Raw genomic sequence first — 14,405 nt, forward strand, 5'->3', positions numbered from 1 at the left:
CAGAACCCAGACTGAAATGCATCCAGATTTTCATGGTGGTTCCAAATGGAGGACTCCTAGTGCTACAGATTAGAAGGCATGGTGCAGCAATTCCATCTTTTTCTCCTTAATGGATTGTTTCTGTTAAGAAAAAGGGTGGAAGAAGCGGTGAGAAAATACGTGAGGGCTACAAGCGGAAGATGCTGTCAGCTGGACCCCCTGTAAAAATTCCATGAACGAGGCAGGACAATGCAACATAAAAGCCTTGAGCGTAAATCCAACAGCATGCTAGGAGATGTCCACTAGTATGACAGAGCTTCCTCCCTCTCTCTTTCCCACTGCAGCCCTCCATGCCTCCCTAAAAGTGGCTGCAGAGGGTTTCCCCTCCCTCTGGAGCAGATTTTGAGGGTGCGGGGGGCACTTTGGGGGACAGTGGGAATAGCCCCCCTCCCAGTTCCACTGATGGAATTGCTTCCAGCTGTGGAACACCAGTGTTGGATCCAGAGCCAGCCCAAGAGATTTTGCTGCCTGCAGCAGAACAGCCAATGACTGCCCCCACCCAGCCATGTCAAGGTGCATAGTACCCAAAGCCAGCCAAGTTATTTTGGAATATAAGCACAAAATCCCACAGGCACCTCTACCCATCCCAAGCCGTTAAAGTACAACAGTAACAAAGTTAATAAACTTAACAATTTTCTGCCCTTTCATGATAGCCAAAATCTGCTGCCTCACTCTGCCTAATGGTAGGGGTGGCCCTGGATCCAACCCCTTGTCTGGAAGCACCCTCAGTTTCATCCCAGAGTCTCTGGAGTTGCACAATCACCAACCGCTTGTTAGAAAAGGGTATATTTCCAACAAGTGTTTGCCATGTGACACTTGGTAGCTCTTCAAATTGAATGGAAACATGGCATTTTAACCCTATATTAGATGAATCAGGAGATGAGTAAAATTAATTCATATATTATGTGGGTTGGTGACATGGACTGAAGTAGTAAGATCCTTACTATAAGGTCTCTTTTAAAGTGAGAGAGTACCTTTTGATCTTATTTGAGGTCACTGTGCCACTTGAAATATTTTTTGAAGAAGCTACATGTACCTGTATTTGAAATATTTTCAGTGTGGAAATTCTATTTAGTTTGTATTTTTTAAAATCAAAATGCAATGTATTTTTGGACTAGTCTTATGCTCTATAGTACAGAGATAATGGAGCATGAAATTCAATGCAATGCTAACCTCCAAGCACCAGACAGGAGCTATAGCAACGCTATTCCTCCTCTATTGCCCTATTGCAGAAACGAGCACTTTTGTTCATTTCCGGTTGCCCCTGAAAGTGCTAAATCTTTGTTCCGCAAATGATGGGCGCCACTTGCGGACGGGAGTTGGCAGGGGCCAAGAGAAGCAATTGGGGCATAAGGTGCCCCGTTGAATTCTGTCTGTGTACACAACAGTAGCCTTATCTTTACTGAGGTAGTAAATCTTGACTATACCACTTTGGATAGCAGGTGGGGATTTCCATAATGGAATGTGGTAATTCCTCCACCCAAAATCTGCATAGAAAATGAGATACCAGGGACAGCTTGCAGAAGATCAGTGCTAATAATGATATCCATTATTTATACAATACTTTTACAGATCACATGACTCCACATGCTATGGGCTCACTCTCACAATATAAAACGAACAAAGCAAGGGAGTGCGACACTGCATAGACTGGTACTGTACTGAATTGTGAAATGGCTGTTGTGCCCCTTGCTGTATGAGGTTTTTCTCTCCCATACAGCAAGGGGTAAATAAATAGGTTTTTAATGTAGCTGCTTAGGGCCTTGCTGCTGGTAGTACTATGTTGCAGGATGAGACATAGGGTGGCCACTTACAAACTGCCAAAAAAGAGGAAATGCATCACCAGAAAGAGGGCACAATATGCATAAAATGTGCATATGTGATTTTATTTTATTTATACGTATATATAATTTATATAGAGATGCAAATTTAGAAATAATTATTATAATTTAAATAGAAATACAGTATGCAGGCAATTGCGCCTGATTGTGTCTGATCTTGGAAGCTAAGCAGGGTCAGCCCTGGTTAGTACTTGGATGGGAGACTGCCTGGGAATCAGCCTTCCTGCATTGAGCAGGGGTTGGACTCGATGGTCTTGCAGGCCCCTCCCAACCCTATGATTCTATGACACAGACCTGTGTGTTTGCTCAGTCTGCTGCTCAGTGCTCACTGTTGATGGACAACACTTGTTATGGTTCTTTATCTTTAAACCAGAACTGAACAGGACTGCCATTCAAATAGTAGACCGTCTTCTTCTGGCAGCCCTTCAAACAGAGGACTGCCCTCTTTACAAAGGACACCTGCCCACCATGACACCCCCCACTACCCAAGTGAAAAATGACTTTCAATGCACACTGATTTAGTGTTGCTAGAGCGACACACTCAACTAGACTAAAGCATACAAATGAATAATAAATTCTCTTTCACAGTTATAAAATAAAAATGATCCCCTATTCTCACTGACTCGGTCACTTTGTAACCTTCATTTCTGACAGGTTTTTTGTCTAAAGGAAGGCACTAAACACTTTAGAAAAAGTGTTCTTTTTCAGTGTAGATAGGGCAATGCAAATACAGTTCTACTTGCTTGATCTATAGGAGATTCATATGCAAATGTGGCTTATTTAACCAAACCACATAGAGGGAAAATAGCCCCACAGACAGTTTAAATAAACTTGGATGCCAGCTCCAGTTCCTTCGAAACCTCCCCTTTTCTATTTGTTGTTGTTGTTCAGTCATTAAGTTGTGTCCGACTCTTCATGACCCCATGGACCAGAGCACGCCTGGCCTTCCTGTCCTGCGCTCTCTCCTGGAGTGTGCTCAGGTTCATATTCATTGCATTGGTGATGTTATCTAGCCATCTCATCCTCTGCCATCCCCTTCCCCTTTTGCCTTCAATCTTTCCCAGCATCAGGGTCTTTTCCAGTGACTTTTCTCTTCGCATTAGGTGGCCAAAATATTTGAGCTTCAGCTTCAGTATCTGTCCTTCCAATGAGCACTCCGGGTTGATTTCCTTTAGGATGGACTGATTTGACCTCCTTGCAGTCCAGGGGACTCGTAAGAGTCTTCTCCAGCACCACAATTCGAAAGCATCAATTCTTCTGCGCTCAGCCTTCCTTATAGTCCAGCTCTCACAGCCATACATTACTACTGGGAAAACCATAGCTTTGATTATACGGACCTTTGTCAGCAAGGTGATGTCTCTGCTTCTTACTATGCTGTCTAGGTTTGCCATAGCTTTCCTCCCAAGGAGCAAGCGTCTTTTAATTTCATGGCTACAGTCACCGTCTGTGGTGATCTTGGAACCCAAGAAAATAAAATCTGTCACTGCTTCCATTTCTTCCCTTTCTATATGCCAGGAAGTGATGGGGCCAGATGCCATGATCTTCGTTTTTTTAATGTTGAGTTTCAAACCAGCTTTTGCACTCTCCACTTTCACCCTCAACAAGAGGATCTTTAGATCCTCTTCACTTTCTTCCATTAGGGTGGTATCGTGTACGTATCTCAGGTTGTTGATAATTCTCCGGGCAATCTTAATTCCGACCTGTGATTCATCCAACCTGGCATTTCTCATGATGTACTCTGCATATAAGTTAAATAAGCAGGGTGACAATATGCAGCCTTGTCGTACTCCTTTCCCAATTTTGAACCAATCGGTTTTTCCCTGTCTGGTTCTTACTGTTGCTTCTTGACCCTCGTACAGGTTTCTCAGGAGACAGGTAAGGTGGTCTGGTACTCCCGTCTCTTTAAGAATTTGTCACAGTTTGTTGTGATCCACACAATCAAAGGCTTTAGCATATTCAATGAAGCAGAAATAGACGTTTTCCTGGAATTCTCTTGCTTTCTCCATGATCCAGCGAATGATGGCTATTTGATCTCTAGTTCCTCTGCCTCTTTGAAACCCAGCTTGTACTTCCGGTAGTTCTCAGTTCACATTAGGGATGGCGGAGAATTTCTCCACGAATCTCTGGGAGGCTGAATGCCAACGCATTTGGCCCCCCCGGAATTGCTGGAGAAATTCTCCACCCCCCGCCCCCCCTGGAATGGGACTTACCTCTGTCGAATGTCCCTGGCGCTGGTGGCTCCCGGCGGCGGTTTGGCGGCAGTGGTGGCGGCCGGTCTTCCGACCGGCTGCCGCCACCGCCATTTCCCAGTAAAAAAAAACAACAACAACAAACGTGATCGGCTACGTAAAGATTTACATAGCCTATCACGGCTAAATTTTCCAAAAACACCGTGATCGGCTACGTAAATCCTTACGTAGCCTATCACGGCTGACTTTGGGGGGGGGGGGGAAGCGCATATGCAAATAGCGTTGTCCTTATTTTCGCCGTAATCTACGTAAATCTTTACGTAGAATACATGTGCCCAAGGGCGCCGCCATTTGCGTATGCGCTTCCCCCCCCCAAAGTCAGCCGTGATAGGCTACGTAAGGATTTACGTAGTCTATCACACGGCTGACTGCAGGGACGCAAACGGCGGCGGCTATGGCCACCGCCATTTGCGTCCCGGCCGGCCAGGAGGATTCGCAGCTGGAGGGATGGGGCGCCTCCCCCCCAGCCAGAATTTCGGCCAGAGGGACAGGGCACCTCCCTGCCGGCCAGAATTTTGGCGGGGAGGAACGGAGCGCCTCCCCCCCACCGCGAAGCAAGCTGCGGGACCAGGTAAGTGACTTTCGTCCATCCCTATATACTGCTGAAGCCTAGCTTGTAGGATTCTGAGCATAACCTTGCTGGCATGTGAAATGAGTGCAATTGTATGGTAGTTTGAACACTCTTTGGCATTGCCCTTCTTTGGAATTGGAATGCAAACTGACCTTTTCCAGTCTTGTGGCCACTGTTGAGTGTTCCAAATTTGCTGGCATATTGAGTGCAGCACTTTAACAGCATTATCTTTTAGGATTTTAAATAGTTCAGCTGGAATACTGTCATCTCCACTAGCTTTGTTGTTAGTAATGCTTCCTAAGGCCCACTTGACTGAGGATGTCCAGCTCAAGTTCAGTGACCACACTATCATGGCTATCAGGGACATTAAGATCTTTCCTGTATAGTTCTTCTGTGTATTCTTTCCACTTCTTCTTAATCTCATCTGCTGGGAGATGGGAGTACCAGACCACCTTACCTGTCTCCTGAGAAACCTGTACGAGGGTTAAGAAGCAACAGTAAGAACCAGACATGGAACAACCGATTGGTTCAAAATTGGGAAAGGAGTACGACAAGGCTGCATATTGTCACCCTGCTTATTTAACTTATATGCAGAGTACATCATGAGAAACGCCAGGTTGGATGAATCACAGGTCGGTATTAAGACTGCCGGGAGAATTATCAACAACCTCAGATATGCAGATGATACCAGCCTAATGGCAGAAAGCAAAGAGGATCTCAAGAGCCTCTTGTTGAGGGTGAAAGTGGAGAGTGCAAAAGCTGGCTTGAAACTCAACATTAAAAAAACGAAGATCATGGCATCTGGCCCCATCACTTCCTGGCATATAGAAAGGGAAGAAATGGAAGCAGTGACAGATTTTATTTTCTTGGGCTCCAAGATCATTGCAGACAGTGAATGTAACCATGAAATTAAAAGACGCTTGCTCCTTGGGAGGAAAGCTATGGCAAACCTAGACAGCATAGTAAGAAGCAGCAACATCACCTTGCCGACATAAAATCAAAGCTATGGTTTTCCCAGTAGCAAAGTATGGCTGTGAGAGCTGGACTCTAAGGAAGGCTGAGCGCCGAAGAATCAATTGTTTTGAACTGTGGTGCTGGAGAAGACTCTTACGAGTCCCCTGGACTGCAAGGAGGTCAAATCAGTCCACCCTAAAGGAAATCAACCCTGACTGCTCATTGGATGGACAGATAGTGAAGCTGAAGCTCAAATATTTTGGCCACCTAATGCGAAGAGAAAACTCCCTAGAAAAGACCCTGATGCTGGGAAAGATTGAAGGCAAAAGGGGAAGGGGATGGCAGAGGATGAGATGGCAAGATAGCATCACGGATGCAATGAATATGAACTTGAGCACGCTCCGGGAGAGAGCGCAGGACAGGAAGGCCTGGTGTGCTATGGTCCATGGGATCATGAAGAGTCGGACACGACTGAACAACTGAACAACAACAGATTCAGCCCAAATCTGCCCCCTGTAAAGGGAAAAAGAGGGAAAGGCTTTCGCAGCTGTAGGTAAAATAATCCAAACAACCAAGAGACTCAACATAAAGCTTGCCAAAGGTGGGAGGAAATGCCTGCAGTTCTGTCAGCAGGCGTGATGTATAAGAATTATTTATGCCACCCTTATCTTTTGACATGTACTGTTACCATTCAGAGAGATCCTGCACTATATGACTGGCTGTCATCGAGTCAGACCATATATAGAAGTCAGCACCTTTTTTTTTTTTTTTAAACAGCCTGATAGTAAGGCTAGCTTGTAAGAAAATACATTTATATTCAGCAATTATCTGGCAAGGAAAGCATAACAGTATGAATAGAGTGATGCCTCTTAGAGAGGAACGTGACTGGGTTCTCCTTTCAATGTTCTTTTGTGCAGTTTTCTGTAAGGCTATGTTTATGTAGGATGAAGAGCTTTGAACAGGAACTGTGCACCATGGCTTTGTTCTTCAGCTTGTTTACTTCATAAGGTGCCTTTTCACATTTCTGAAATGTCTGACCCCTGTATGTTACTTATTTGATAAAGCTGGGAAATTTCACTTTAATCTCCCACAGACAAAATCTGATTCCTGCTTTTCAGTAATAGGCCAAAAAGCTCTGCCTTCAGGGCAAGAGAAAGCACAAGCAGCCATGGAACTCACAAAGTTTCTTCTCCAAGGATGTCTTCTGGAAACTAAGAATTAGGTCCTCCACAAGAACAGACACAATTCAAGAGAATAAAATCTCTGGGTACCCATAATTCTAAGCCCCTGCTTTGCTTTGCTTTGCTCTGCTGACTTTTAGGCACTTGAATCCCTATTTGGTTTGCCATCTTTTAATTGACAGGGCCGGCCCTGACATGTAGCAGGGTGAAGTGTCCTGCTTCAGGTGGCTTCATGAGGAAAGGATAGATGAAGAGAGGAATTGGTGTCTGAATGGTATTACAAGTAACGAGGGTGGACAAAAATTATTATTTTGGGCAATCCTTATGGAGAGTGAATCCTGCTCCTGAAGAGGGCAGGGTGCTGTGAAATTCAGGGGTGGTGGCGCACCTTAGAAACAACATGGTAGGTCTTCTCTCTCTCTCTCTCTCTCTCTCTCTCTCTCTCTCTTTTAACTACTTATACACTAATATATGTGGTAGCTGCAGCAAGAGCAGGGTTCTTCCTTCAGCATCCAGCTGCCCCACCCCCACTCCAGACTCCTTCCAACCGAGATGCAGTGTTGTTCCAGGGAGGAAAGTACACCATGCAAAGGCATTGTGGTCCTTGGGACTTGTAGTAATCCCAAGGAGGAAAGGGAGTCACAAATCGTGCAGTCCTGGCCTAAACTATGATCAGCAAGAAAAGAACTTGGGAATTACAATCATGACTAGTTTAAAGCAGAACTTGGACTGGGCCCTAAAATGACCAATTCAAAACAAACTGAGTAAGGCCAAAGTTAAGTATAAAATTTAAATCTGTGGTGGAAGTCATTCGTTTTGGTCTCCAAAGCGACTGCAGCTGTGATATTTTCTCCCTTGATTCAGCCACCAGTCAGAAAAAGCAGCTTTTTCTTCTTGAAAGGATAAAAATATAGATATAAATCTCCTAAGAATTCAAGTGAGATGGCAAGAACTACATTAATTATAGTTTTCAATTAAAATGAGATACTGGGCCATGCTAAATATTCGATGGCTAGGCTGTCAACAAAACATTTTCATTTGATGATTTCTGTAATAGTGCCTCTGAAACTGCAGTTCTGCTCCTCGGTTCTTTTAATAAAGCTGGGGGCATGTATAATCAGCCAGGGAGAATGGCAAGCAAAGGAACCCCAGAGGGGTTCTGCATTAAGAAACCAGGAAAGAACAACATTAAAGACTATAGTGTCAGTGCTGACTAGCACATTTAATTGTTTGTTAAATGCAGATGATGCGGAGTTATCAAGGAGCAGAAGATGAAGCCATCCTGTGTGTCAAATTCTAAATATATTTACAACATTTTCACTAGCTGCGTAACATAGCAGTAGAGATGTCTGTAGTCTGATAGACCAAAGACATCTTTGAATATAATATTATACACATGATTATACTTTCTCCTGTGAGTCTGTGTATGTGCATACGTACAGTTGAGAAGGACATATAAACGCATTTGGCCTATCCAAAATCGTACCATTTTACCTGGGGCCGTACCCAACAGTGTCAATTCACAAATTTAAACAGCTGTAGCGAAGCTCTGCCAAATCTTTCTGTTGTGCAAGTGGTTGCCCATTACACGTTGCACAAGCATAATACACAACCGCTTCTGCAACTTTAGTTGGATGCTCCTCTTGCACATATTTTGGAACCTAGTTTCTGCTAGTGCAACATTCTTTGCACTAACGGAATGATGCGGTTATTGCCCCTGTAGTACCAACTTTGGGAAACCTGCCCTGCATAAATTAGTATTTGTACCAGGCACCATTTTTCCCACCAAGCACCTATTCACTTATTTTATAGCCCATCCAATAATGAAGTTCTCAGTGTGTCTGTGCCAGAAACTGCATGGAAGTATGGCTTTCATACTGCCTCATGTGTGGCTAGTGCCCATTGCAAATTCAGAGGTGTGCTCTACACCACTGGAAATGTTGTAAATCTGGGGTCAGCAGTGCCGTTCCCATGGGTACCACAGTGCCCTTGAGCACCCCCTTGGTTTGGCCAAGGCCCCCTGTCCCTCCTAATTTATTTTTTTAAAACTTTAACACCATATTAAAAAAGTTTTTACCTTGGACAGCTGGAAAGTGGTACATTCTGGCCTTCACCTGTGTCCGCCCTCCTTATTTCCCTTGTCCAGAATGCCTCTGGGAGGCTTGGGGGCAAATGAAGGGCAACATGGGTGTTAGGAAATAGGGCTGGGAAAGCCAGCAAGGGGGAGGAAGCCAGTTCAGAGGAGTTGGGGAGGGTATGGGCATGGGGGAGGGAAGTGTGTTTGTGTTTTGGCAGTGTGGGGTGTGTGGGTTTTGTGTGTTGGCAGTCTGAGGTGTGTGTGTGGGGGGGGGTTGTGTGTGTTTGGGGAGAAGTCATTCGAGGTCACTGTCATCAACTGTTAGGACCACCAATGTCTTGAGAGACTTTCCAGTGTGCAGCAGAGGATTCTATTGAGGATGAGGCACAGGTTACTTCCTTGGGGGTGTGTCAGTCAGTGAGTCCTCTGCAAAATCTCCATCTCCCCAGGCTCACTGAAGTCTCAGGCTACAAAATCAGGTGAGGGACCTTTAATAGTCCTGTCAGCTCCTCCAGGAGGGGCGGAGCTGACCACACTACAGGTTACCTAAAGCCTTCAGTTGGCTTTAACTCCCTGCTGAGTGAACATGTTCCTATTGTCCTAGAAGGAGCGGTTCCAACCAGCAGGAGACACTTGGAGCTATCCAAGCTGGTCCTGCCTTGACGTTGCCTGTCATGCCTTAACTTGACCTCTGCTTACTAGACTGGACTTTACTGGCCTTGATCTGACTGCCATCAGATGCTACTGGCTCACCCTGTGGGCCACAAGTAACCATAGAATGGGACATCATCAAAATTTATTTGTTTTCCCTCTTTCCCCTTCAAAAGGAAGCCCAGAGAATCTAATAGAGTCATCATACTGAAACGTTTCTCCTATTTGGAAGAAAGTAATTTTAGATGAAATTATGGGGGTGGGGGGACTTGGCTTGCCTTTCTCTGAAATAGGTGTTTTGTTGGAACAGAAAACTGTGGATTCAAAGGAGTGAGCTTGGCTTTGAGTATCACCAGTTTGCCTTTCTATGAAATGGGTGTTTATTGAAACAGTACATTTTGTGACTGCCCCTTGCCACAGCAGCCATTTTGTGACAGTGCCAACAGAAAGAAATGTTCTTGGAAATCCAAATGTGCCCATGGACCCAAAATGTTTTAAATTATTCTGGAGCCCATGTGTTGCCCCGGCCGTGGGCGTTGAACTCTTAGGTTAGAAGTGCCAAGATAATGATACATTAGACTCAAAGGTTTACTTACAAGGAGACTTTATTGGGTAACTTACAGCACACAGGCGTACCCAATGGTTGGATCAGACAGCTTCTCTGAACCCTGAGCCATGGGGTCAAATGGGTTTTATACAATACATGTTAGCCATGAGGCAGCGCAAAACTAGCAAGCACCCCTAGCATTCATTCCCCGAATAGGCTAGAAGTGTTTGGTTCTCAGGCACAGCCACCTGTAAACAGACTTTGCTAGGCACATCAGAGATAAGACATTCTCCTCATTAGTAAGGAATGCGCTGAGAAGGCTGTTATCGGCCTTTTGACTCTTCTGCACATGCTCAGAGGCTTACTAGCATGGGAATTGCACCAATAATTAACTTAAGCAAGCATTATGGATCTCTAGGCCCCTCTAACACTAAAAATGACGCTCCTGGGGCCAATACAGCCCAGCACGTGTGAGGTGCTGGCCAGGCCAAAAGCAACAAGACCATAAAATCATTTAGTGGCAGGAGTGGGCAGTGCTGGGAGATGTAGGACTTTTTTCTGTCTAAACATGCATAGGATCGCACCCTAAATTATGCTGCTGAAATGAAGAAACATTGGGGCAATTAAGGGTGGATTTTTGTGTGGAAGGAGTTCCATCCTAGTCTCGTACTCAAAACAAATTCCTGGGCTCAGAATTCTAAATTCTAAGTGTATGCTTTTCTTTTCTTTTTTGCAGCAGGCTCCAGATCGATGGTTGATCTCAAGTTCTAGTAAAAAAAAAAAATTAAGTACATCCTGCAAGGCTGAAGTCTGCCCACCCCTGTTTTACGGTATTTGAATATTTCAAACCATTAAGTGCAGTTATATGGCTGTCTGTCTTTGAATGCTAACACTACAGAATATAACTTGAAAACATTATGTGAGTTGCCTGTTCACACTAAGAACTGAACCCTTTTAACCGAGGGAGAAAATTACTTTTTGATTTATGAAATGAATGAAATAGAACTTGCTAGTGCTGGAGTTATTTGCTCTTCCATTGAAAAGGTGATTTTCTCTCTGTCCTTTTCACGTCTTTAAATAATTATCTCCCCACCCCACTTCCCACCATCTCTCGCCTATTTAGGAAATAATCTTCTCTGGCCATTAAGCTAATTTATTTTTAAGGACTACCATTTATTTTAAAGACTACAGCCCTAAACTATACATTCATTTGGAAATTGTTTAAATCTAATTTAAACTGTTTGAATTGGTTTGGAAAAGCAATGCTAAATTAAAAATGTGCATAGGATGAGGGATCACCTTAGTTGGATAGGTAGAAGGGACATTTTAGGAGTCTGTCAATAATTATTACATACAGATTTTTAAATGCATAACAATGCCAGCTGTTAATATATTTCCACCTGGTAAGACATTTTATTTCAGTTAATCTGATTCCACGCATACATCCTTCCCCAGCCCAGGGGCAGTGCATTTGGAGCTTGGACAATATGCTCCAAGGAATGAGTTAAAAATACGATGGAGTCACCTAGAGTATGCCTTTTAATTATGCTAAACAAACAAATGTAATCATCTATTTGCTCATGTTCCTGACTGATAATATGAGAGAAATCATGTGCAAAACAGAAGTTAGCATGCTCCCAGATAACTCTTCACTCAAAAGCCAGGCACTCTTAAAAAATAATAATTACAAAAGCAGCTAATGAGTGAAACTATGTGTCTTCATGCTGAACTAATTTTTCTGCTCTCTGTACATTTTTCTCATAAGTATATGTATGAGAAAGTCTTTAACAGGGCAATCCTGCCTGTATTTCTAGAGAACTCCAACACTGGAGCTTTTGACATATCCAAAGCCTTCATGAATCAAACCTAGCAGGGCAGAAGAGATGACTGAGCAGCGTCCCCCCTCCATTTCCCTTTTTTAAACCTTGCTTTAAGCCCCTCCAGGGCTGGCATAGTTCTCTCCCTGGCCCCCATGCTTTCGGTGAGTCCAGCACACCCAAGGACTCCCCATTGATCTGCTCCCTTCCCCTCTCTTCATTGGAGCTCTAACAGCAGAGAGGTATGGCTATGGACAGCGGCGTAGTGGTCAGTTTTGAAGTGCAGGCGCTCTTCATGACAGTCCCCATAGCCACACCCCCTAGGAGAGTCAAAAGCTGGAGTGATCCATATCAACAAACCAGTTCTAGCAGTTTCCATCTGCTAGGAGCAGTTCTTTTGTAAATCAAATGGGTCTTCATTTCCCATTCAAGACCAAGCCACCCCAAAATACTTTGCATTACTACAAGAAATAATATACTGTTGCAGGGAAAATTCATTTTGTCCCAGCTACTGGGAGGATTGAAGCTAAGCTCAGAAGGAACAGAAAATTCTGAGCGGGGTGGCCTATGATGTCAGTGTCCCTGCTAGTAAAAAAGTGCTGGTGCTACATCCATACAAACCCTGGCTCCATACACCAGGAGTGGGAGGAAGGTAGTTCTCCAGATATTTGGGACTTCAATTCCCAGAAGCCCCTGCCAGCATGGCCAATGGCCAGAAATGCTGGTAGTTGAGGTCCAAAACATTTGGGGATCTACTTTCTGCCCACCCCTGCACTACACCACTATGGAGGTTTCCACAGGGGATGGGAGGAGGGTTCCGAGGTTGGATCTTCTCCCTTGAGATCATATCTTTCTCTCTGCCCTCATAGGGGGAGATCTGATATATCCAATGGCCCTTCCAGGGATAATAGGATTGCACCATTAATGTCATGCACAGGGACAACCTGTGCAGAAATTCAGCATGTATCTTTTTTGTGGAATGGAGATGCAAGGGCGAGGAAATGGTACCTCTTCCATTTCTGCCTGCCATGAAGCTCTTAAAAGCACAGCTCCTCTGTGCATAAAACGTGGCAAACCTAGAATCCACGGGCCAGGAATATCCACATGTTATGCCACTCAGTGGCACCCTTACTGGCATTGCTCCCAGGCATTCTTTCTCTGGCAGACAGACTGATCTGTACAAAACCCTGCCAAACCTGCGTAACCAGAGGCAAAAGTGGGATGAAGGTAACACCAAGAGCAGCAATCCCTCTTTCAAGCCACTTTTCAAGGCTCTATAAAAATGCGGGGTGGGGGGGGGACCCTATTCCCTGCCTTCAGCCTTAGGCTGTGAAAGAAAATGAAGAGAATTTACTAAATGTCAGATGGTAAGTATCCAGCATGTCACAGTTCTAAGAGCAGGTATTTTTGTTTTCATTTTTAAAAGATCCATTAAGACAGTTTTGGGAAAGTTGCCAGTTTCTTTCGGATTGCTCTTGTAGCATACTAATTTGCATTCCCATTAGCCTTTCAAGCTGGGGAAGACAAGTTTTGTTCCAAACAGTTGCTATGAAACAATTGCTCCGAGCAGTAAGCAAAAGAACAGGGAGGAGGGGGGATCCTTGCAGATCAAATGTAATTAGTTCCATGTTTCATTTCTCTACAGTAAATACTTTATTTGGTATGGACAACTACTCATATGAATTATAAATGTTGTGTTATTTTCTTCCCCTCTGCCGTACTCTTTAAAGTACTTCAGTGTGCAGGCTGGCTGCTAGCCCAAGTATAAAACTGGCAGTATTTAAAAGGAAAACAGATGCAGGAGCAATTCTTCCAAATAGCACAGAGTTATGAATGTAAGCAATGCCTGGTCCCTGCCTCTCCTCACAGTCAGCCAAAATCATAAACAATTTTTGCTGCTCCCTGTCACCCAGGGAATAGCGTGTGTCCCCACCTGTTCTCCTATTCCAGCTAAGAACGTAAGAAGAGCCCTCCTGACTCAGGCTATAGGGCTTATGGCATAGGCCTATCTAGTCCACCATATTGTTTCCCACACTGGTCAACCAGATGCCCCAATGGGAAGCCCACAAGCAGGACAGGAGGGTAAGTATAGCCCACTTATGCTGTTGAGTCCCATGTTGCTTCTGATGCTGGAGGTAGCATATGGCCATCATAGCTAGTAGCCAAGGTCCTGGACCCTCTGTTAATTGAGGAAGCCACCAAGGCAGGGTTAAGAGGCTGTCTTTTGAACAACAGAATTTCATTTAATTTATTACATTTCTATACCAGCCAACAGCTGAAACTCTATGGGCGGTTTACAAAAATTAAAACCCTAAAAATACATTATAAAAACCATTTACATACAAACAGATAGCACATACAGAGACACACTTGCATCTAAAACAATTTCAAACAATCAGCAATAAGAAAAAACCAGGACCTGACTAAAACCTCATTGTATGCTGCCAAGTGCCTGAGAGAAGTGCCATGGTAATAATA

Source organism: Heloderma suspectum, chromosome 1 (assembly GCF_057233095.1).
Source record: "Heloderma suspectum isolate Gila_16-S chromosome 1, 16-S_ref, whole genome shotgun sequence".
Lineage (NCBI taxonomy): Eukaryota > Metazoa > Chordata > Lepidosauria > Squamata > Helodermatidae > Heloderma > Heloderma suspectum.